This window comes from Mus musculus, chromosome 5 (genome assembly GCF_000001635.26).
Source record: "Mus musculus strain C57BL/6J chromosome 5, GRCm38.p6 C57BL/6J".
NCBI classification, from domain to species: domain Eukaryota; kingdom Metazoa; phylum Chordata; class Mammalia; order Rodentia; family Muridae; genus Mus; species Mus musculus.
Window position 1 is genome coordinate 99,300,231 of NC_000071.6, and position 24,964 is coordinate 99,325,194.

The window sequence follows — 24,964 nt, forward strand, 5'->3', positions numbered from 1 at the left end:
ATTTTCCATTAATGGGCCTTGGGAAAGGTTGCTATCTCTACCCTCCTTCCTTTCACGTTGTACTTGGATCTTGGGAAAGTGCACTTGCGGTACTTTCCATTCTGTGTGTGTTACATGGGAAGTGTGAGGTGGGGCTCCAAGGTGACTATGAAGGACAGGCTCGTCCTCATTGTCCTTCAGGTTTGCTAAAGGTTGTCTCCTTGTCTGTCTTAGTAGATAGAACACATGTACATTGCAGACAATTAAGATGAAACCAACATTGTTCACGAGTGGCAGCAGTAGCACTTCTGCTCCTTGAATTATCAAACTCTATGTTCATGTTTGTAGACAGAACATTGTCATAACGCGCAACATGTTGTATAGTTCTGGCAGGTGACCATGAAGAAAATGTCAATGGATTTTCACATTCAGATATGCTTTAAATAAAATACTGTGGTTGTGAATATGTATTTTGGCTTTCGGCAGTATTGGGAGACTCTCAGCACCAAAAGTCCACCATGAAGCTTGCTTCTTCTTTCTACTTCTGAGAAACCTCTATTCTCTCCCAGAAACACAGAGTTAGTGTCCTCCCTCTGCTCAGGGCTTTTCAGATAGTTATATTTCTGGCTGAACTGAAACTTGCCTGCTGGAACCTTGATCGTTCATCTGGCGCAGACTGTTTAAAACTGAGCTTCGATGTCTTTGCTGGGTCACATGGTACAGGAGCTGAATATAAGTTCTACCAGAGAGGATTAATATTTTTCAAGGATAAAACCAGTCCTAAAAAGAGTGTTTATCTTCATTATTCTGTGTCTTTTGGGTTTAATTAAAAGTGATCAGTTTTCCTTCTGAAACGGAGCAAAGGATAGACCTAGAAATGGCTGCAGGCTCCATTTGCTTCTCTTTCAGCCTCAGTCTCCTCCAAGAGCAATGCCTTTTGGCAACAGGAAACGACAGTTTTTGTATGACATTCTTAGGACTCTGATTGTTGATGAAGAAAAAAAAAAAACAATAGTTGGTTTTTTGTTTAAGCTTTTGGTCTTCGTAAAAAAGTCTTAAAACACTTTCAAGTTAGAAATTATACCTAATTCCGTGGACGTTTTAGAGCGCAGCCACACAGGAGACACACCTTTTTGTCAGCTCTCTCAGTAGCCTGAGAGAGAGGTTTGGAGTTTTAGGGACCATACATAACCCAGGTCCGAGCAGGACATTCGGTTTTTGACACTGAAGACAATACAGGACTAGGACTGGTGCAGTAAAGCAGCGTTGGAAAGACGTTTAATTTAGGCTTAAGTTTGTTTGAGATTTCCAGCAAAGGTAGGGGAGCAAGAACTTGGCTCTGCTCAAGGCCAGTCCCAGGCAGGCTTTGAACTGGAGGCATCACTCCTTTAGCATAAAATATTTATACAGGAAAGGAACATTGGCTCTCTGTGGGAAGCTTTCCCAGCGAATGTTAATTGTGCGGGAATTCCTGCTTCTCAGTTGGCGAAGGCTCTGAGAAGACGTGTTCCTTTCCCTCTCAAAGTTGGAGCATCATGATGATGCCCACAGAGGTGGCTGAGCTGTGACTGGGCTCTCACCATGTATAGGGGTAAGAGTGGACGATTTTTCATAAGCCAGTGTGTGAGCTCTGTATAGTATTTGTCTGCTGAAAGCCTGGAAGCAAATATAAGGTGGTCCACATCATTGCATGGCTGCCTGACACCTTCTGATGTTTTAACACTTAGATATTAATGATTGATATTGTTGGATCTTGCTGTATTTATTTGGAACACATGGCCTGTCTTTAAATCAAGGCTGAGATAAAAGAATGTAGGAAAGAAATTAGTGAACCATCCCTCAACTATGAACTTCTACAGTGTGGGGACTAACAAAACAAGATCCATCTATTTACAATGATAAATGATAATATTCTAATATAAAGATGGCAGTGTGGCCGAAACTAATTTCTGTATCTAAAGAAATGACGTTTTCCTAAGAATATTGTTCTGCTTTTAGTAATAGTCTGTAATTGACTTGGAAAATGGAATTTTATGTTCTGCTTAAAAAGTTTTTAATGTCTCTATTTCAGGCTCTTGCCTTCTTAGAAAAGCGTCTTAACAAAGTTAAGGTTTGTTTGAGCATTGATTTGTATGGAAGTATTTTAAACGACACTTTGTAGGCAGCTATTTTAAGACAATTTTAGTCCTTTTAAAGCCCTATGTGTCTGTGACTGGGGATATATATAGAGCAATGTATCTGTACTTTAGGTATTATGAATACCTTGAAGGGTCAGTGGTATATAGAGCAAGGTTTTCTTAGCCTCCAGGTCTGACCAGACCTATGGCCATAGGCACAACAGGCTACAGTATTGTTCTGGGTCGGGCTGAATACTTTGGGTTAACCCCCATGAACATGGAGAAATGCAAGGCAGCCCTGTGGCAGCCCTCTGGATGAGAAAGAGGACAACTCATGGAGAGTGTGAATGATGGGGAGGGAAGTGTAATAAGGGGACTCCATCCATCCACACAGATGTACCTAACTTTGATCTTTTAAAGGAACAACGGACACAGGTGATGACTTTTTCCACATTGAATTGGTCCTAGATAACATATTCGCTTTGATTTGCTGAGTCTCTGACTCCAGAAACCAACTGGCATCTGCTTAAAATTGGAAATGATAGGCCTTCATAAATCCTGACCACTTCCAAAAAAGCTCGCTGCATCTGTGGTAAACATAGTGCGGACCTCTTAATGCCTTCCGGACTTAAAAGACATCTGGGGTGATCTGCCACCTGGATGATTGCTGTTTGGAACCCTGGTGTGTATCTGTTTGCCTCAACAAACAAGTATTGTTACTGGGTGTATGACATACACTGTGCATTATCAAAAAAAAAAAACAAAAACCACTGTTTTTGAACTAATGAGATATTGAAAATTTTGTACTATAGACTTATCTCACTAAACCAAACATTCTACTACTGCGTTAGAAGAAGAAACCTAATACACAATGGGCTTCTATGTTGCTCTGGGTAAGGAGGCTAATTTCTACTGGCTCTATTATACATTCAGATACCGCTTGTACTATGCTAGTCTATGATAGATATAGGATAATTATAAATCCATACATAATCACTTGCCTTTTAAATTAGTTTTACCCTGATCTATCAAGTCCTGTAGCTCACTTAACATTCTACAGAAGTGAGGAGCTGAAGGATAGTTTTGAGATGCTGGGACGTTGTGCCTAACATAGGGGCCATTGAGTTGTGCCTAACATAGGGGCCATTCAGCCTGTATCTCTTACTTCCTTGAAGCTGGGCCAAAGGAGTTTATCAGCACCAAGACCTTGGCATTTGTCACTTACCTCCCACCAGCACGGATAAAATCAGACCCATGGGAACAAATTGTAACCAGGGATTCTGGACAATGGAGATGAAACCGCCAGATCTTTATCATGGTGTCTTCAGAAAACATTCAGAGACAAGGCTGGGAGCTGTCAGAATTGAGATGAAGACAAGGCTGGGACATTATGGCACTAGGCTGTAACCCCAGCACTTGGAAACCTGAAGTCTGAAGCCAGCCTAGGTAGGCATCATGGTGAGATCATACCTCAAAGCAATACAATTAAGTGGCTTGTGCCAGCCCCTGGAAAGTAACTAAACCAAGGGATGTAGAAATGGCTCCTTTTCACGGGAATCTGGCACCATCTCAACGTGTTCTAACTTGGCTTCCAAAGTGTGTTCTATTTATATCTGTTATAGACACACACACACACACACACACACACACACACACGCATGCACACACATTTCCCCTACAGATAGAAGCATTAAAACAAAGAATAGAGATATGCAATAACCCTGTTTGGAAGGAATGAATATGTCCTAAAGAGACAACTGTGTTCCCCTTTCTCTGGCTATCACACTATTGGAAAAGAGGACCTGAAGGAATAAGAATCTCTCCAGAGATCTCCTGGGCAGGAAGGAAATGGCTGAAGCCCTGGGGGAAGCCAGAGGAGGAACTTATGCTCTGGACAAAGATTCCCAAGTTTTCAGATGTCCCTGAAGGACCGACTTGAAGCTGAGACCCTGGTGGGCAGGGGGCCACACCTTGATGGACTAATTACTCGTGTCTCTTGCTTTCTGTCTCAACCCACCTCAACCTGCAAGGATGTCAGGACCCCTGAAGATGAAATTGAAAATTCACTGGGTTTCTTTATCCCTCTTCTCAATGTGACCATATTGAATATATATTCTGTTTCTGCTTTTCCCTAGTAACTTGGCTCCTTTAGTGGGCATATTAAAGCTGGGTGGTACAATCTGGCTTATTGTGGCACAAGCTATGCCTCCTATGTCTGGTAACAAACTGTCTCGGGTAGGAAGGTTTCACTAACACTCAAGGTCTCTTCTTTAGGCCTTACAATTGCTTTGTTACCGGAGATAACAAACCACGAAGACTATAATGATGCCTAGAATTGTAAAATAGAGGCTAACTCTCCACCTTTGACATCGTTATTTCTGGTGTAACATGGGAGGAAAAGTTCATTTTTATTTTTCTCAGTCTTGACCCATAAAATGATACTAGACGGTGGGGTTTCAAGAGTTTTCATTTTCCCCAAGGCTGCTCAAGGTCCAGGAGCATAGGAAATTCAGACTACACAGCACAGGAGAAAACGTGACCAAAGGCAAGGAAGGCCCTGCAGCCCGGGGCCCCTGAAGAAACTGTGTTTCTGAGCACCAGCACTAGGCCGACTCGGACTCAGTTACCTGGCAAAGGGAGGCCAGTAGAACTGGGAAGACATTGGCAGCCATCAACCCTGACAGCTTTTGTGCTTAACTCACACACTCACGCCACCCCAGTCCTGTGTCTACAGTGTCTCTGCTGAGGGAAGACAAGGGAGACAGCGTGAGGGAGCGGGTAGGCAAGTCCACTCGGGCAGGAGGCTCTTTGCAGTATTCTACTGCAATATCTCTTGGCTTTGTTTCCCCAGAGATGCATTTAACTACAACGTGTAGAGAGAAACCCCGTTCAAGAGAGTGGGGTTATTATCTACACACAAAAGGCCATTTAGGGAAAGAGCAGCTCTGATTCAAGCTGTGGCTGCCAGAGTCCAGACCTATTAGGAAAGGGTTAGCTATTTAAGTGGGAATGTGAAACAAATGTAATAATCAAGGCTAACTGGGCCCCCGCTACCCCCTACCCTGACCCCAGCAAACCTGCCTAGGATCATAAACTAATTTCCCTGAGAGTTCTAAGCTTAGGAGAAGCAAATCACGGTCTCTAAATGTCACTTCCATTGTTAACCTTAGCCCTAGTGGCTAGGTTTTCACTTAAGATAGATAGATAGATAGATAGATAGATAGATAGATAGATAGATAGAGGAATAAATAAATGAATAAATCATGTTTAAGCATGCTTTTAAAAAGAAACAAAAGCAGAAAGCCCCCCAACTGTAGAATGTGCTATCTAATTAAAGAAAGGAGAAAATAGAGGAATATTCTTTACAACAAAGGAAAGGATTACATACTTGAAGCTATTTTGAAATTTTGGTTCTATCTCAGTACTATTTCCTTTTGATTAGATGTTGAGTATGCCAAACAATTTTTAAATTTAAACATATTTTGACCACATTCTTTCCCTCCCCCAGGTCCTCCCAGGTCCTCCCAGGTCCTTCCCCCTTTCTACCCTTCCAACTTCATGGTCTTCATCAAAAAACAAAAACAAAAACAAAAGAACAAAGTCCCGATATAGTAAAACCTTTCAAAACCAAGAAACCAAAATAAAACAACACTCTCAAAAAAGAAACAAACGAAAAAGCCTTGCTTTACTATAACCAAATAGAAGATCATTAAAAAACAAAAACAAAAAAACACAAAATAAAGACAAACAAACAAACAAAGAAGTTCATTATTTCATGTCAATTACCCTAAGCATGAGGCCTGCTCTGGAGGGGTTAATATGCCCAGTGTCCCTCCATTAGGGAATCTTCCCTTTCCCAGCAGGTAGAAATGACAGTTCGGTCGTTAACCTTCAGTCATTCATTCTTTTCATTCATTCATTTTTACAAACCCCTTGTGGTGTGACTTTTATAGAGCCGGCTGTTCTTTTGTCTAGCTCAATATTATCAATATTTCATAATATCTCTCTGGGTGGTCTGTATAAATAAGTGAAAGAAAGGGTTTTTTAATAAACAGTTATTTCCCTTATTGATGAAATATGGGGTAAACTGGGCATGCCCCCTTCATTCCCAGACCTAACAGTTCCTTTGTTAACCACAGTGTAAAACAGAGATCAAAAAGGACATGGGTGCTTCACATTAAATGTTCTAACCTTTCTCAGCTAAAGGAGAAACAAAAACAAAAACAAGAAACAAAAACAAAACAAACAAAAACCTAAACAAACAAACAACAACAACAAAAACAAACCCAGAGTTTCCCATGAATAGCTATGAGAAGAAAAAGACTCAGAGTCAGTATCCTGGAGGTGTGGGGGACTCACAAAGATGAGACTCAGGGCTCCATGGTATCTGAATAATCAGATGTCACATTGTTGCTAAGATAGTCAAGCATCTACCATGCCCATGGGTACAGTGTCCTACTTAAGAAATGGGACTGGGGCAGGTGTATGCTAGACATTTCCATGTTGTTTGGCTGGGATGTTTTGGTTACTAAAGACTAACCATATATTAAAGGCATGGATACACAGTAGCCAATAAACGTCCACTTAAAATGTTGTTTAGACTACTGAATGACTTTAGAATGAGCCCTGACTAGTCATTCTGCACATAAACAATGAAAATAACACAAGTGGCCAAAGTACAAATTCACGAGGAATTCTTTCTGTTATATTATACAATGAATTAGCTTTTTACGTTCTGCTGTTTTTAAAGTGACTTTCGGGTAATGCAGAGGTAGAAAATAGCTTCTTGGCAACTAGTGATTAGTAGTTCCCTCACAGCCTCACAGACAGCCGTTATCACCTGCCCACATTACTCTCACAAGAAAATATTTACCAAGTCCTAGGCATTTAACCCTAAGTTTATATTTCCTGTGTTCACGTTGTTTAATTATGAATTTAAGAAGTATGTATGAGAGGACATTGCCTTCAAGTTCTCTGAAATTCTCTTAACATTTTGACATTAAAAGTCTGATCCAGAATTAGTGGGCTTAGAGGGCCCTGTGGCCAAAGTGAAGAACTGAGTTGAATCAGATAGACATGGAGGATGGAGAGAACCAACATCTGCAGGTGTCTTCTGCCATCCATGCACGTCATGGTTTGTGAATGTATGCATATATATATATATATATATACATATATATATATATATACACACACACACACACACAGAGAGAGAGAGAGAGAGAGAGAGAGAGAAACAGACACACACACACACACACACACACACACACACACACACACACGGTGCAGACAGGTAAAAGAATAAGTGAGAGTCTTTGCATCTTTGGTTCCTAGGAAAACACTTCAAGTAAATGAAGGAGCATAGCCTAACCCAGGGTTGAGAAAAAGATGTCAACTTGCTGTTTTTGAGAAATCATGTCTGGATGCTTGCTGTGCAGCAGGCACTAGTGTGTGCAAGCCCTTGTGTATGTGGCTTTTACCATGTACACATAGGGTGATGCTAGAAAAGGTGAGGGTGGATGGTGAGAGCCCTGAGAAGCAGAGTAAAGCACAGAGGACTGGGACAGAGGGTCTAGCTTAGGCTTCACTGGGCAAATGTCTGAGTGGAACCTTGAAGAAGATGAAGAATTCCGCTATGTGGATACTGACTGGGGAGGAGAGCTGCTATAAGCTACAAGTAGGGATGCTAGAAAAGAAAAAGAATATTTGCCAAATACCCTGACCCCCCACCAAAGTAATTTCTTTGTACCAAATATGATTGGTATATGTGATATTGCCCTATGAAATAATAGATATATACCATCAACACCACATTACAGTTAGAACTAGTCTATTTATAGTTAACGAATAGCAAATGAAGTATCATGTATGTTCCAACCTTCATATGTACCATGCTCCCTGTTTAGGAACTGGTATGATGTTTTACTTTGATAATTAAGTAATTAGCTTCATGATTGTTGTTACCTTATCACAAAAGGCATGAAAAATTAAGCAGACTTAGGAAAGCATGATATACGGGTTGACCAATTTGGGGAGACAGGAAATCACCCGTGGGGATATTTGAGCTGAGACTTTTAGGTGAATGACAACTACCTAGACAGAGGTAGAAGGAGATGCGGAGTATCTGACAAACACAAAGACTAGCTCAAGGAGAGGTAGATGTTCGGTCTGCCAGGATCCTAGCAGAAAACTTCAGGCACACTCGGAGGGCATCTGAGGACAGTTTAATTAAAGGGCTCTTTATTGTGGTGTCTAAATGGTTAAGGATAATCAACAAGGGATGTACAGTCCCCTAGCACAGCAAGAATGAAAAGCTACAGCTGTGCCTGGGTACCAAAGTGGAAGGCAGGGATGTCCACGAGAAGATAGTTACAGGAATAACTTACTTGATAGTAATTGTGGCCTTCTGCAAAGACTTGGACACACACAGTCTGAGGCTGCACAGCAGGGAAAGATCCAGGGGAAAATTATATAGTATAAAACCCATCCTCTTCCCAGGCACAGAACATGGTGGGGAAGGATGGAGTGGATTCTCAGGGAGATGAGAATATCCTGTAGAATAGGAAACAGATTTCACTGGCCTGGTGAAAGATTCTGAAATCAGTTTTTCTAAAAGTGATAGACAAGCGAGAGATGCTGAGATGAGATCCCTGTTCTTCAAAGGAGGCTGCTCTTGTAATCTGAGCAGGCTGCATCCAGGCCTGGAAGATGTAGAGAGCTCAGTTGTTCTGCAGTGTGTTGACCAGAGAAAAAAAAGTCTAACAATCCGGTGGTTGTGGATAGCAGGGGAAGGACTTACAAGGCCACAAGTTTGAGTGGGTCTGGAAATGGGAAGCAGGGAAGGAGAAATGAGATGTGTCGGGGAAGTCTGTACTTTTGGTTTGTGTAATGGGGTGGATGGTGGTGTCTTCCCTGAAGGTGAATTCCCTGGGTTTGAGGGATGGAAAAGGTCATAAATGGGATGTTGGATATGGTGGGAGTCTTCCAGGAAGGCAACAGTGAATGTTAACTCAGCACCCACACCTCAGAAGGGACTTAGGAAGACACCTTCTCTCACAATCTACCAAGGTCCAGAGCTGGGCATTCCACATGAAGTATTCTCCGGTCTTCAGTATATAAATACACACACACACACACACACACACACACACACACACACACACACACACACACCATTCCATAGATTTGTTAAAAAAACAAAAACAGCCCAGGGTACCTTGCCAGCGGAGTCGCCCGACACCCGCAAGGGCCCACACAGGATTCCACACGGGATCCTAAGACCTCTAGTGAGTGGAAAACAACTTCTGCCAGGAGGCCGGTTCGAACACCAGATATCTGGGTACCTTCCCTGCAAGAAGAGAGCTTGCCGGCAGAGAATACTCTACCCACTGAAACTAAGGAGAGTGCTACCCTCCCAGGTCTGCTTATAGAGGCTAACAGAGTCACCTGAAGAACAAGCTCTTAACAGAGACAACTATAACAGCTAGCTTCAGAGATTACCAAATGGCGAAAGGCAAACGTAAGAATCCTACTAACAGAAATCAAGACCACTCACCATCATCAGAACGCAGCACTCCCACCCCACCTAGTCCTGGGCACCCCAACACAACCGAAAATCTAGACCCAGATTTAAAAACATTTCTCATGATGATGATAGAGGACATCAAGAAGGACTTTCATAAGTCACTTAAAGAATTACAGGAGAGCACTGCTAAAGAGTTACAGGCCCTTAAAGAAAAGCAGGAAAACACAGCCAAACAGGTAGAAGTCCTTAAAGAAAAACAGGAAAACACATCCAAACAGGTAATGGAAATGAACAAAACCATACTAGAACTAAAAAGGGAAGTAGACACAGTAAAGAAAACCCAAAGCGAGGCAACACTGGAGATAGAAACCCTAGGAAAGAGATCTGGAACCATAGATGCAAGCATCAGCAACAGAATACAAGAAATGGAAGAGAGAATCTCAGGTGCAGAAGATTCCATAGAGAACATCGACACAACAGTCAAAGAAAATACAAAATGCAAAAGGATCCTAACTCAAAACATCCAGGAAATCCAGGACACAATGAGAAGACCAAACCTACGGATAATAGGAATTGATGAGAATGAAAATTTTCAACTTAAAGGGCCAGCTAATATCTTCAACAAAATAATTGAAGAAAACTTCCCAAACATAAAGAAAGAGATGCCCATGATCATACAAGAAGCCTACAGAACTCCAAATAGACTGGACCAGAAAAGAAATTCCTCCCGACACATAATAATCAGAACAACAAATGCACTAAATAAAGATAGAATATTAAAAGCAGTAAGGGAGAAAGGTCAAGTAACATATAAAGGAAGGCCTATCAGAATTACACCAGACTTTCCACCAGAGACTATGGAAGCCAGAAGAGCCTGGACAGATGTTATACAGACACTAAGAGAACACAAATGCCAGCCCAGGCTACTATACCCGGCCAAACTCTCAATTACCATAGATGGAGAAACCAAAGTATTCCATGACAAAACCAAATTCACACAATATCTTTCCACGAATCCAGCCCTTCAAAGGATAATAACAGAAAGGAGCAATACAAGGACGGAAATCACGCCTTAGAACAAGCAAGAAAGTAATCCCTCAACAAACCAAAAAGAAGACAGCCACAAGAACAGAATGCCAACTCTAACAACAAAAATAAAAGGAAGCAACAATTACTTTTCCTTAATATCTCTTAATATCAATGGACTCAATTCCCCAATAAAAAGACATAGACTAACAGACTGGCTACACAAACAGGACCCAACATTCTGCTGCTTACAGGAAACCCATCTCAGGGAAAAAGACAGACACTACCTCAGAGTGAAAGGCTGGAAAACAATTTTCCAAGCAAATGGACTGAAGAAACAAGCTGGAGTAGCCATTCTAATATCGGATGAAATCGACTTCCAACCCAAAGTTATCAAAAAAGACAAGGAGGGACACTTCATACTCATCAAAGGTAAAATCCTCCAAGAGGAACTCTCAATTCTGAATATCTATGCTACAAATGCAAGGGCAGCCACATTCATTAAAGACACTTTAGTAAAGCTCAAAGCACACATTGCACCTCACACAATAATAGTGGGAGACTTCAACACACCACTTTCATCAATGGACAGATCGTGGAAACAGAAACTAAACAGGGACACAGTGAAACTAACAGAAGTTATGAAACAAATGGACCTGACAGATATCTACAGAACATTTTATCCTAAAACAAAAGGATATACCTTCTCAGCACCTCACGGGACCTTCTCCAAAACTGACCATATAATTGGTCACAAAACAGGCCTCAACAGATACAAAAATATTGAAATTGTCCCATGTATCCTATCAGACCACCATGGCCTAAGACTGATCTTCAATAACAACATAAATAATGGAAAGCCAACATTCACGTGGAAACTGAACAACACTCTTCTCCGTGATACCTTGGTCAAGGAAGGAATAAAGAAAGAAATTAAAGACTTTTTAGAGTTTAATGAAAATGAAGCCACAACGTACCCAAACCTATGGGACACAATGAAAGCATTTCTAAGAGGGAAACTCATAGCTCTGAGTGCCTCCAAGAAGAAACGGGAGAGAGCACATACTACCAGCTTGACAACACATCTAAAAGCTCTAGAAAAAAAGGAAGCAAATTCACCCAAAAGGAGTAGACGGCAGGAAATAATCAAACTCAGGGGTGAAATCAACCAAGTGGAAACAAGAAGAACTATTCAAAGAATTAACCAAACGAGGAGTTGGTTCTTTGAGAAAATCAACAAGATAGATAAACCCTTAGCTAGACTCACTAGAGGGCACAGGGACAAAATCCTAATTAACAAAATCAGAACTGAAAAGGGAGACATAACAACAGATCCTGAAGAAATCCAAAACACTATCAGATCCTTCTACAAAAGGCTATACTCAACAAAACTGGAAAACCTGGACGAAATGGACAAATTTCTGGACAGATACCAGGTACCAAAGTTGAATCAGGATCAAGTTGATCATCTAAACAGTCCCATATCACCTAAAGAAATAGAAGCAGTTATTAATAGTCTCCCAACCAAAAAAAGCCCAGGACCAGATGGGTTTAGTGCAGAGTTCTATCAGACCTTCAAAGAAGATCTAATTCCAGTTCTGCACAAACTATTTCACAAAATAGAAGTAGAAGGTACTCTACCCAACTCATTTTATGAAGCCACTATTACTCTGATACCTAAACCACAGAAAGATCCAACAAAGATAGAGAACTTCAGACCAATTTCTCTTATGAATATTCGATGCAAAAATCCTCAATAAAATTCTCGCTAACCGCATCCAAGAACACATTAAAGCAATCATCCATCCTGACCAAGTAGGTTTTATTCCAGGGATGCAGGGATGGTTTAATATACGAAAATCCATCAATGTAATCCATTATATAAACAAACTCAAAGACAAAAACCACATGATCATCTCGTTAGATGCAGAAAAAGCATTTGACAAGATCCAACACCCATTCATGATAAACGTTTTGGAAAGATCAGGAATTCAAGGCCCATACCTAAACATGATAAAAGCAAGCTACAGCAAACCAGTAGCCAACATCAAAGTAAATGGAGAGAAGCTGGAAGCAATCCCACTAAAATCAGGGACTAGACAAGGCTGTCCACTTTCTCCCTACGTTTTCAACATAGTACTTGAATTATTAGCCACAGCAATTCGACAACAAAAGGAGATCAAGGGGATACAAATTGGAAAAGATGAAGTCAAAATATCACTTTTTGCAGATGATATGATAGTATATATAAGTGACCCTAAAAATTCCACCAGAGAACTCCTAAACCTGATAAATGGCTTCGGTGAAGTAGCTGGATGTAAAATAAACTCAAACAAGTCAATGGCCTTTCTCTACACAAAGAATAAACAGGCTGAGAAAGAAATTAGAGAAACAACACCCTTCTCAATAGTCACAAATAATATAAAATATCTCAGCGTGACTCTAACTAAGGAAGTGAAAGATCTGTATGATAAAAACTTCAAGTCTCTGAAGAAAGAAATTAAAGAAGATCTCAGAAGATGGAAAGATCTCCCATGCTCATGGATTGGCAGGATCAACATTGTAAAAATGGCTATCTTGCCAAAAGCAATCTACAGATTCAATGCAATCCCCATCAAAATTCCAACTCAATTCTTCAACGAATTAGAAGGAGCAATTTGCAAATTCATCTGGAATAACAAAAAACCTAGGATAGCAAAAACTCTTCTCAAGGATAAAAGAACCTCTGGTGGAATCACCATGCCTGACCTAAAGCTTTACTACAGAGCAATTGTGATAAAAACTGCATAGTACTAGTATAGAGACAGACAAGTAGACCAATGGAATAGAATTGAAGACCCAGAAATGAACCCACACACCTATGGTCACTTGATCTTCGATAAGGGAGCTAAAACCATCCAGTGGAAGAAAGACAGCATTTTCAACAATTGGTGCTGGCACAACTGGTTGTTATCATGTAGAAGAATGTGAATCGATCCATACTTATCTCCTTGTACTAAGGTCAAATCTAAGTGGATCAAGGAACTTCACATAAAACCAGAGACACTGAAACTTATAGAGGAGAAAGTGGGGAAAAGCCTTGAAGATATGGGCACAGGGGAAAAATTCCTGAACAGAACAGCAATGGCTTGTGCTGTAAGATCGAGGATTGACAAATGGGACCTAATGAAACTCCAAAGTTTCTGCAAGGCAAAAGACACCGTCAATAAGACAAAAAGACCACCAACAGATTGGGAAAGTATCTTTACCTATCCTAAATCAGATAGGGGACTAATATCCAACATATATAAAGAACTCAAGAAGGTGGACTTCAGAAAATCAAATAACCCCATTAAAAAATGGGGCTCAGAACTGAACAAAGAATTCTCACCTGAGCAATACCGAATGGCAGAGAAGCACCTGAAAAAAATGTTCAACATCCTTAGTTATCAGGGAAATGCAAATCAAAACAACCCTGAGATTCCACCTCACACCAGTCAGAATGGCTAAGATCAAAAATTCAGGTGACAGCAGATGCTGGCGTGGATGTGGAGAAAGAGGAACACTCCTCCATTGTTGGTGGGATTGCAGGCTTGTACAACCACTCTGGAAATCCGTCTGGCGGTTCCTCAGAAAATTGGACATAGTACTACCGGAGGATCCAGCAATACCTCTCCTGGGCATATATCCAGAAGATGCCCCAACTGGTAAGAAGGACACATGCTCCACTATGTTCATAGCAGCCTTATTTATAATAGCCAGAAGCTGGAAAGAACCCAGATGCCCCTCAACAGAGGAATGGATACAGAAAATGTGGTACATTTACACAATGGAGTACTACTCAGCTATTAAAAAGAATGAATTTATGAAATTCCTAGCCAAATGGATGGACCTGGAGGGCATCATCCTGAGTGAGGTAACACATTCACAAAGGAACTCACACAATATGTACTCACTGATAAGTGGATATTAGCCCAAAACCTAGGATACCCAAGATATAAGATACAATTTCCTAAACACATGAAACTCAAGAAAAATGAAGACTGAAGTGTGGACACTATGCCCCTCCTTAGAAGTGGGAACAAAACACCCTTGGAAGGAGTTACAGAGACAAAGTTTGGAGCTGAGATGAAAGGATGGACCATGTAGAGACTGCCATATCCAGGGATCCACCCCATAATCAGCATCCAAACACTGACACCATTGCATACACTAGCAAGATTTTATTGAAAGGACCCAGATGTAGCTGTCTCTTGTGAGACTATGCCGGGGCCTAGCAAACACAGAAGTGGATGCTCACAGTCAGCTAATGGATGGATCACAGGGCTCCCAATGGAGGAGCTAGAGAAAGTACCCAAGGAGCTAAAGGGATCTGCAACCCTATAGGTGGATCAACATTATGAACTAACCAGTACCCCGGAGCTCTTGACTCTAGCTGCATATGTATCAAAAGATGGCCTAGTCGGCCATCACTGGAAAGAGAGGCCCATTGGACACGCAAACTGTATATGCCCCAGTACAGGGGAACGCCAGGGCCAAAAAGGGGGAGTGGGTGGGTAGGGGAGTGGGTGTGGGTGTGTATGGGGGACTTTTGGTATAGCATTGGAAATGTAAATGAGCTAAATACCTAATAAAAAATGGAAAAAAGGAAAAACAAAAACAAAAACAAAAACAAAAACACAAACAAACAAACAAAAAAAACCCAAAAAACAAAAAACGCAAGGTGCTAACAGGCTAAAGTCCTCACTCACTTTTAGAACCAAAGCTCAAACATATCAAATCTATCTGCAGTTTGCCTCCACATACTGCTGTATTTGCAGGTCACAGATGTGTCAGGGAGGCCTGTGAAAATAGTCAAGGACAAAAAAAAAAAAAAAAAAAAAAGGAAAGCCTCCTGTTATTAGGTCTCAGTTCATTTGGAGGAAAATACGGGCCTTGTCTCTTTGGACTCTAGAATGAGATGGTTATGAGGTTTTATTTGTTTTTCTTTTCTTTTATGATATTAATGCTTGAACTCAGGGCCTGCATGTGCTAGATAAGTGGCCTCTCACTGAGCTACATCTCCAGCCTTTGGTTAATTAACACAGAACTTGCTGTGTAGCCCAGGCTGACCTTATACTCACAGTATAGCACAGGCTGTCCTAGAACCTACCACCATTCTACCTTTGCCTCCTAAATACTGGGATTATAGGTCTAGATCACTACTGCCTGCTGTGTGGCTTTCACAATCAGTCAATATTCACGTAACAAATATTGTAGCCTTAGGGTTTTTTCTGATCCCCATAAAAAAGTTATGAGTAGCCTGTGCTTTGCCATGATTCAAGGGCTTAAAATTAGTTGAGGAAGCAATTGGATACAGGAAACACCCCTATGTATGATAGCATTACTGGAAAAGACAAAGTGCATGAAGCTTACAGCTTGAGAAAATGGCAGGGAGCATCTTAGGTGGTATGAAACTTAACCAATGAAGAAAGCACTGTTGAATAGCATCTCAGAGTTGGTTTGTAATGGGCTATCTCCTTCCCAGGAAGTTTCTTAAGTGTGTAATCAGCTATAGTTAGCTAAAGAAAGAATGTATCAAATGACCTGAAAATTGAAGTTTTGGGGCTTATTTAAGATTTATTTTTGAAATTCTGGTAACCAAGAGTGGTTTGCTTTATTTGGTAAATGAGGGAAAACGATCTGTTTACATGTTCGCTGAAGGAGAAGCTGATATGATGTGATGTGACCTCAATCTTTATCCCACTCATGATGAGTGCCATCAGCAAGCCTTAGCTTTAGATCTTTGGGGCTCTGGAAATCACACTCTGTGTGGAAAAAATCTTCTCATATCCACTCTCAAGAGAAAGAGCATAAGGCATCTCTAATAATGATATCTAGAAGAGAAGAAACTTTCCTTAGTCGAGTGTATTATAATGACAACACCCAAATAACATTTTTTGTGTGATGCTTCATATAATTCATCCCACTGGATAGTTTGGAAGCTTATTTGGAAAGGTATGTTGAGAATGTAGTATTCCTTTAATTATAAGGGAAAGAAAATTAGTCTTAGGTACCCAAACAGTATAAAAAAGATGCCGTGTGTTGTCATTTAGTAAAATGTAGTGATGTAGAAAAAAGCAGTTACAAGAACAATTACGATCTTGGCTCAACATCTGGTTCTAGTATATGTACTTTTTCTTTATATGTTGATTTGTTTATTGCTACTCATTTCTATATAATAGGTGGACAAGCACAAGGGTAAGTGTTAGAGAAGCTTCCCAAATTACTTACCCAAGAAGTAAACAAAAGAGCTGGGTTCTGAACAAGCAGGTTGCCTCTCATCTATTATTATTATTAGTAGTAGTATTAATTATTATTATTATTTATTAGTTTTATTTTTTTTAATCTATACAGGATCTTGCTTTGTAGCCCAGGCTGGCCTCAGACTCATTGATGCCTGTCTCACCAGACTTACAACACAGATTACAGCCATATGCCATGGTGAATTGTCATTCTCAATGGCTAAAGGCTTTACAAAATAAACATTTTCTCTTCATAATCAATTTCTCAATGAAAATTATAAGAGAGCAAATATTTTGCAAACATACAGAAAATTTTAAAAAAGCAGGGCAGTTGCATGGATAAGAATTTAGATTACTTAGTAAATTCATATATATATATATATATATATATATATATATATATATATATATATATATACATGATAATTAAAAATAAAAATATGCTGGGGAGAATTAAAGATGGAAATTTTCTACTATTTTAAAAACTATTTTTGAAGAAGAACATGAGGTTAAGTAGGAAGAGGTTAATTTACGATCCAAGGCTGACCTGGTGCTATCATAATTGTAAAAATATGGTCTGAAATCTTCCTAAAACATTTCCTGCTTCACTTGGAAGGGAAACTAGAAGCTTTGCCTTGAAATGATTCTATTCTAACACAAGAGAGGAAGGTTCTAGAGTCTCTATCTTGAAAGCATCCTCCTCCAAAATTTAATTTGTAGATTTATTTATTCAGGGTGCAGGCAATGAAACACAGGACCTCACACAGTTCATTTCTAAATATCTCTTTTGTAAAAGACAGTTTGCATTACAAAAGGGATAGATACTGAGGAAGGTACAGGCCTCATTTGACTTGGGGGCTGTCTTGGCTAACCTGAAGACAGCAGGGTTACCAGTGCTGTCTCATTCTGTATTACTATATACATGTAAATAGTCTAATTTTGTAAACAAGTCATTGCTTTCTCACCAGCCAAGAATCACTTTGCTCCTTTCTAGGAAAAGCTGAACTGTGAGATGAATGGAGAGTGTCCTGTGGCTTAGGTACCCTGGCTGCCATTCTGAAGGCCATTTGGTATATCCACTGGATAGTGTGTTAGGGACGTAGTCCAAGAGAAACACTTATCTTGCTGCTTGTAGATTAGAACAAAATGAGGAGGGCGCAGGTATCCAGAGTAAGGGGAAATAGTATGCCCTGTATCTCAGACACATGCCTGTGATTTGAGAAAACGAAGATTTACCCTGTCATTCCCAAGCCACTGCATGAAGTTAACTTCATTCTGGAGAAGCTTGGGTGTCTGGGCTGCTACTCACTCCATTACCTGAGTACTGTTTTAGAAACACAGTTAAGCTGACACCATTGCATACACTAGCAAGATTTTGCTGAAAGGACCCAGATATAGCTGTCTCTTGTGAGACTATGATGGGGCCTAGCAAACACTGAAGTGGATGCTCACAGTCAGCTATTGGATGGATCACTCTTCAGGTCTTTAAGGAGAAAGTACAGACAGCTCACCCTCCCCCTACTCCAAGTCTAAAGCCTCCTGCTGGAACAAGACTATCCAAGTCAACACAGGAAAGCTAGGTAGGGGGGAGCCCCCAGTGGATTCTTCTCCTGGGGCTCAATCCTGAGCAGCTGTTTGTGAGAGAGAAGAGGGATGTATAGGGGTGGGACCTTTCTGAGGAGGGTGCCAACAAGGAGGGAGCATTTCAAAGGTAGATAAGGCCAATGTGGGCTTCCGGCAAGAGTCCAGAGGGTTTATATGTCAGTACCAATCAAAGGGTGCCTTTCAGGAGGGCTCAGATCGCAAGGTAACATTTTACATTTGTCTGCCAAACTGTTCAAGTCTCCTAGGGAAGGAAAATTCCATTCAGCGGACTGGCGTTTAGTGTTTTGCTTTTGTTTTAATGAAAGCAAAATGCAAGGGGCCTAAATCTAGAGACTCATTTTCAATTGTCAGAGAGCCCAAGGCGACAGTCCTAACCTACAGCTAACATTGGCAGTGGCAGGACTGAGGTGGTGGGTAGGGAGAGGTGGAACTCCACAGAGAAGACCTGAGGGTGCCGGGAGACTCTATATTGTTAACTTATCCTATTTGTATTGTCGAAATAAAAGCCCCTTCTGCAGCATTTGACCTCATTATATGTCAGGCAAGAAACCACTGTACTACCCCTGAGTTGTGACACAGGGGGCCCTTTGTATTTATGAAAATGGCTCCTTAAGGTGAGCTTGCCAGTTCCACTTCTGGCTTTCAAGGGCCAGGCACATTAAATCAACAACTGAATGAATGTTAACACAACCCTACATGCACAAAGATTTTGCTATTGGTGGGGAAAGGAGGCGCTAACTAGATCTAGGTCTACCTGGACAAAATCGTGCGCTTTCCAGAAAAGCTGCTGGGAGCTGGAAAATTTTAGAAGTGTATAAGAGAAGTAAAGTTTTAAGAGAGAAAAAAAATCACCCTTGTCTTTAGCTTCAGGCCAGTTCTCCAGCTCCTGTTCCAAGCTATCACTGAGCCCTTTTCTTTCCTTTGCCTCTTCTCTTTAATACAAGGGTTGGGAGCTCACAGTGTTTGGAGCAATGTAAAGGGATGAGCAGCAGCCACAGCAACAACAGAAGCTGTCAATGTTTTCTGAACTAGAAAAGGGTGAGCAAGAACTTGGCTGGCACTGCTCTGAAAGCCAAGGTGATCGGGAAATGGCCAGCAGAGAAGTTTCACAACACTGCATGGCTCTTTGCAAATTTGACATTAATTATTATATTAATTAATTAATTATATTAATTGAAAGAACCCTTTAGAGAGGAAGGAACAAGTTGTCTCAGAGTAAAGACACATCAGTTTAGTAGCTTGTACTCCAGAAAGATATATCTACCATGGAAACAGGCGTATACTACATTTTAAACATGCTACCATCTGAGATGGAGATGTGGGAAACTGCTTTGCAAAAGATTCATCAATAGTAAGCCATTAACATGGTCAATTTAGAGCTTGACAGTTGGCAGTATTTCTTAGCCTCAAATTCACCAAGCAGTCATAAAAGCGCAATGCCCAACGTCTTCATCCACTCAGAAGTGCAGACAGGCCACCGGCTCGTTCATGAAATATTCACTAAGCAACCCTGTGTGAGCTTTGGTGAAGCAAGGCATGGTAAATCAGTTAGGAGCCTCGTTTTTCTAGGGAGCCTTGTGTCCAAAGGTGACATCACCCGTGGTCATTAATAACTAGCACACAAGATCAAGTGCAATGAGATTACAGATGACAAATCAGGGGAGACCAGACCTGAAAGACTTCTCTAGAAGGGGAGAGCCACACTGGCTTAGGAACCAGACGGAGGGTAGACAGTTTGAGAAATTGAGCAGTTGGTCAGGACAGAAAGGCCTGAAGGAATCCCTCATAGTGTAGAGACAAGGACTGTCAGGTTCAAGAGCAAGGTTGGACAGCTCTCGGCCTCTGGGCAGCATGCCCCTCTCCCTGCACTACATACACTATGTATGTATGTACATACATACTACATTCTCCTCTCACTACATACATTACTGCCACACTAGGTCCCAGTGCCACTTTATGGAGATCCAGGGCTTATTGTGTGCATAGGGAAGAATTAGAAAAATCCTAAAATGATATGCGATTTTATTATTATTAAACAACATTAATTTAGTCTTCTATCTACATTAAACCTGGAAAAACTTTGTTTTTCCTGAAAATCTACAAAGGAAAGAAACACACAAACATTGTCACATTAACATAAAGGAATGCATTGTGGATAGAGAGGTAGGTGCAAACAGGGCATGCCCAAGAGAAGAGGTGTGGCAAGCCAGGCATGGTCGTGGATAAGGGCTTTGACTGACAGGTGGGTAGCTAAGTGAGTAGGTGTGGAAGAGCGGCTGCTTTGCTGGACGTCTAAAGCAGAGGAGTGATTTTTTTTTATGTGATATCGTGACTATGTACTCAACAATTATTATGCCAATAATATAAAGCTTAATAGTTGCCAGTAAAACTGCAGTTTGGTTATAGGAGTCAAACTACCCTATTTACACACACTTCACTACAGAGGAAAATAGAACTCAGGAGACTCCTACCCATTCCTTTATTTCTAAAAGTATTCACCAAGACCTGAACTAACATAGGATTCAGAAATTTCCATTACCAAATCTGAGTGAGGTAAAGCAGAGCCACAGTAGGGCAAAAGTAGGTTTTAACTTGTAGTACTTAAATGGAGAATGTTTGTTTGTTTGTTTGTTTGTTTGTTTTTGTTTTTCGAGACAGGGTCTCACCGTATAGCCCTGGCTGTCCTGGGACTCATGCTGTAGACCAAGCTGACCTTGAACTCAGAAATCCTCCTGCCTCTGCCTCCCAAGTGCTGGGATTAAAAGCGTGCGCCACCACTGCCCGGCTGAGAATGATTTTTAAAATTGACATAGGGTATTAAATTAAATGCAAGGATTCAGCGGTAAGTTTTAAGAATATTAGTAAAGACTGTTGTTTTTTAATGTGGAATCCCTTGGGTCAGTGCAAGCTGATGTGAGAGCTTTGAACTTGATTTGATATCACTGGATGTCATCTGAAAACAAGCAATTGTCCTAGCCAATCACAATTCTTAAAGAATTAGCTGTATGCAATTAGGGAAACATTGTTTTCTGATAAATAATGTTTTTTATTTTTATATTTATTTATTTATCAATCAAGACAGGGTTTCTCTGTATAGCCCTGGCTGTCCTGGAACTCACTTTGTAGACCAGGCTGGCCTCGAACTCAGAAATCCGCCTGCCTCTGCCTCTTGAGTGCTGGAATTAAGGAGCTAATATTCAAAATGTGACCCCTGGAACAACAGGCTCGGAATCGCCTGCGAGCTCGTCAGAAATGCAGAATCTCCCAGGGTCCATCAGAGCTACTGAAGGGACGACTGGGAATTCCAAATGTGCAGAGTGTTTTTGCACAGTTCTGTGTTTATCAACACTGTTTTATCATGGATCCTTTTTTACAAAGTAACCCCTTAACCTTGGCATGGAAATTGTAGTTAACAGTTTGAAAGGTGCTGCTATTAGTGTAAACTAAACTCTTCAAATGAAGCATTCCACGAGTTAATATATGTCCGTGTATATATGCACATTTGTATATATGTCTGTATACCACACAGAAAAAGTCGTGATCCTATTTCTATATTTATGAAAAACATATTTGAGAAAAATCTTAGAATTCTGTGGGGTAGGGAGTGATTTTGTGACCAGTTCAATCAGAGGTGAGTATCTCCTGAGGCCTGTGTGTGAGGGCTGAGATTAATTCTCCAAGACCTGTGACAACATACATGTTATTCATTAATGCAGTACAATCAATCCAGTGTGCTTTCTTCTACATGTTTCTACTTATATGTTTATTCTTAGGCATCATGTTTTGAAGGCTGTCAAATTTTTCAGAACCTTTTAAGAACTTACTAAAGACTTCGTTTTTACATGAAATTTCCTTGGGTCAGTACAAGCTGATATGAAAGATTTGTATTCAATTTATTATCATTGCAAGTCATCCAAAAATGAACAATATTTTCTAATAGTGCTGCCTGGTTCAGTTTTTAACATTATGTTTATTGGGGATATATTTGGGACTCTGTTCTCTTCCTTTAACTATCTGGGTCCTGCTGTGTTTAGACTTGGTGACAAGTGTCTTTACCCACTGAGATATCCCTTCAGGCTATTTCACTCCTTTAAACCAACACTTTGAACAGAAACTTGAATTATCTTTCCCTTCCTGCCCTCTTATAGATTCAAAGCCATATCCACAAGTTTCCCAAAGCTCATAGATCTAGCCTGGTGGCTATTTTTTTTTTCATCAAAGATCCTGAACTTGAGGCTAGAAATGTTTGTCCTTAAACATCTTGCGTCATTGGAAGAGTCCTGGGAAGGAGTAGGAACCGAGTAAGGCTATGCTAAGAATTTAAATTAAGGGGCTGGTGAGATGGCTCAGTGGGTAAGAGCACCTGACTGTTCTTCCGAAGGTCCAGAGTTCAAATCCCAGCAACCACATGGTGGCTCACAACCATCTGTAACAAGATCTGACGCCCTCTTCTGGAGTGTGTGAAGACAGCTACAGTGTACTTACATATAATAAATAAATAAATCTTAAAAAAAAAAATATTAAAAAAAAAAAAAGAATTTAAATTAAAATGAGATGACTCTTACCACTTGACTTTCCCACCCTTTACAGATAGGAAATTGAATAAAAGAAATTTTCATATTACTCAGATTTTTGTTGTCTTGATCTCCCCATCTGTATAACACTACTCATTGATTAACCTTCAAGGGAGACATCTAGCTCCAAAGACCTATGATTGTTACAAGGACAAATGACAGCAAATGCATAAAGGTAGCTAGGCTTCCAGAGTTGGGGGATGGAGTAGAGGGAGAGGGAAGGGAGAGGGAGAGGGAGAGAGAAAGGGAGAGGGAGGGAGAGAGAGAGAGAGAGAGAGAGAGAGAGAGAGAGAGAGAGAGAGAGAGAGAGATGTTTTACTGGGTAGGAAATCTGTCTAATTTCAGTTCCTATCATGATACAAATAGCCGACATTTTGTCCCACTAATGCCTAGCACACAAACAGTTTGCATTTCACATGGAGATGCCAAGGCTTACTGGGTTACAGTAACCTGAATGAGACTACATAACTAGTAAGGAGCAGGGCTGAAGTTTGTGTACAGGTCTCCCTCCAGTTCTTAACTGCATCACGATACACCATACCTCTCTGCATCATGATACACCATACCCCAGTGCAGCAAGATAAACCATACTCCCACTGCATTATAATAAACCATATCAGAGTTTGAAGCTTGTCTGGGCTACAAGTTCCAGGCCAGCCTAGGCTCCACACAGAAATTATACTTCAACCTCCCCCATAACTCTGAGGAAAATAAAGAAAAAGATAAAATAATAGAGAACATATAAATATTTTAACACAAATAAACATATTTTATGCTTTCAATGTTAAATAAGATTGCACTTTTATTGAAAACTGGAAATAGATATTTCTACTGCCTGGAATAAAATGAGTAATTGTTTGCTATAGAAATGGAAACAAATAATAAAATTTGAGAAATAACCTAATATGTTTGTAGATGGAGAGCTGTATTTTTTTCACAGTAGAAGTCAGTGGGAATGTGCTCGAGCACATGGTTTAGGTACCAAGTCCAATTTTAAAAAGAGCACTAAATGGCATTCACTTCTTGCAACAGCTTTTAAGTATAAACTGTATGTGGGTTTGGCATTGCCTTTTGAAATAATCACTGAGAGAAATTTACTTTAAACTGAAACAGTCTTGATCTGCAAAGAGAATTCATCATAGAGACTGGACTAGATAAGGCCATCATCTTCGAAAAATGATTTAAGGAAGAAATATTCTCTTCTGACTTGTAGGCTTATATTTTACCATATTCTAAATTCTGGGTTCAGAGAAACATATGCGCATGCGTGGGCATGGACACACACACACACATATACACACACACACACACACATACACACACACACACACACACACACACACACACACACTAGCCTATCAGTACCTTGTCATTACAGTGGCTTTCTTATTTCAACTACTATTTCCTTAAACAGCAATATGGAAAACAGAAGCCCCTTAAATAAATTAATCCAGCCTCATTTTCACTTTCAGGCTGAGAATGGAAAGACATGTCACAGCCTGTGAAAACAAAGAGATTGCTTCGAACAGTCATTTCATTTTCACTGGCTTCTCCTACCAATGGTCAGGCGTGGTGGTTTGAATGAGAAATAACCCTCACACACAGGCTCACCTATTTGAACATTGTCTCCAGTTATGGCACCATTTGGGGTGGTTATGGAACCTTTACGAGGTAGAGTGTTGCTGGAGAAAGTAAGTCATTGGTGGTGAGATCCGAGGGTTTAGAGGCCCCTTCCTCCCTGAAAACTCCTTGAGGCAGGGCCAAGAACTTGTCAGAGATTATGGTATAAATTCTTAATTCTAATAGAAAACAGAGGTGCTTTCTATTTTTAGTGTATATTAATTGTACAAACTAATGAGCTTTGTTGTGCCATTT

The 24,964-nt window shown here is 40.5% G+C and overlaps 1 long non-coding RNA gene across 1 annotated transcript in view; it reads right to left on the reverse strand.

Moving 5' to 3' along the window:
* The window catches only part of A930011G23Rik (RIKEN cDNA A930011G23 gene), a 431,817-nt gene that overhangs the window by 2,987 nt on the left and 403,866 nt on the right, over positions 1–24,964 (reverse strand). The gene's annotated exons all lie outside the window — the stretch shown is intronic.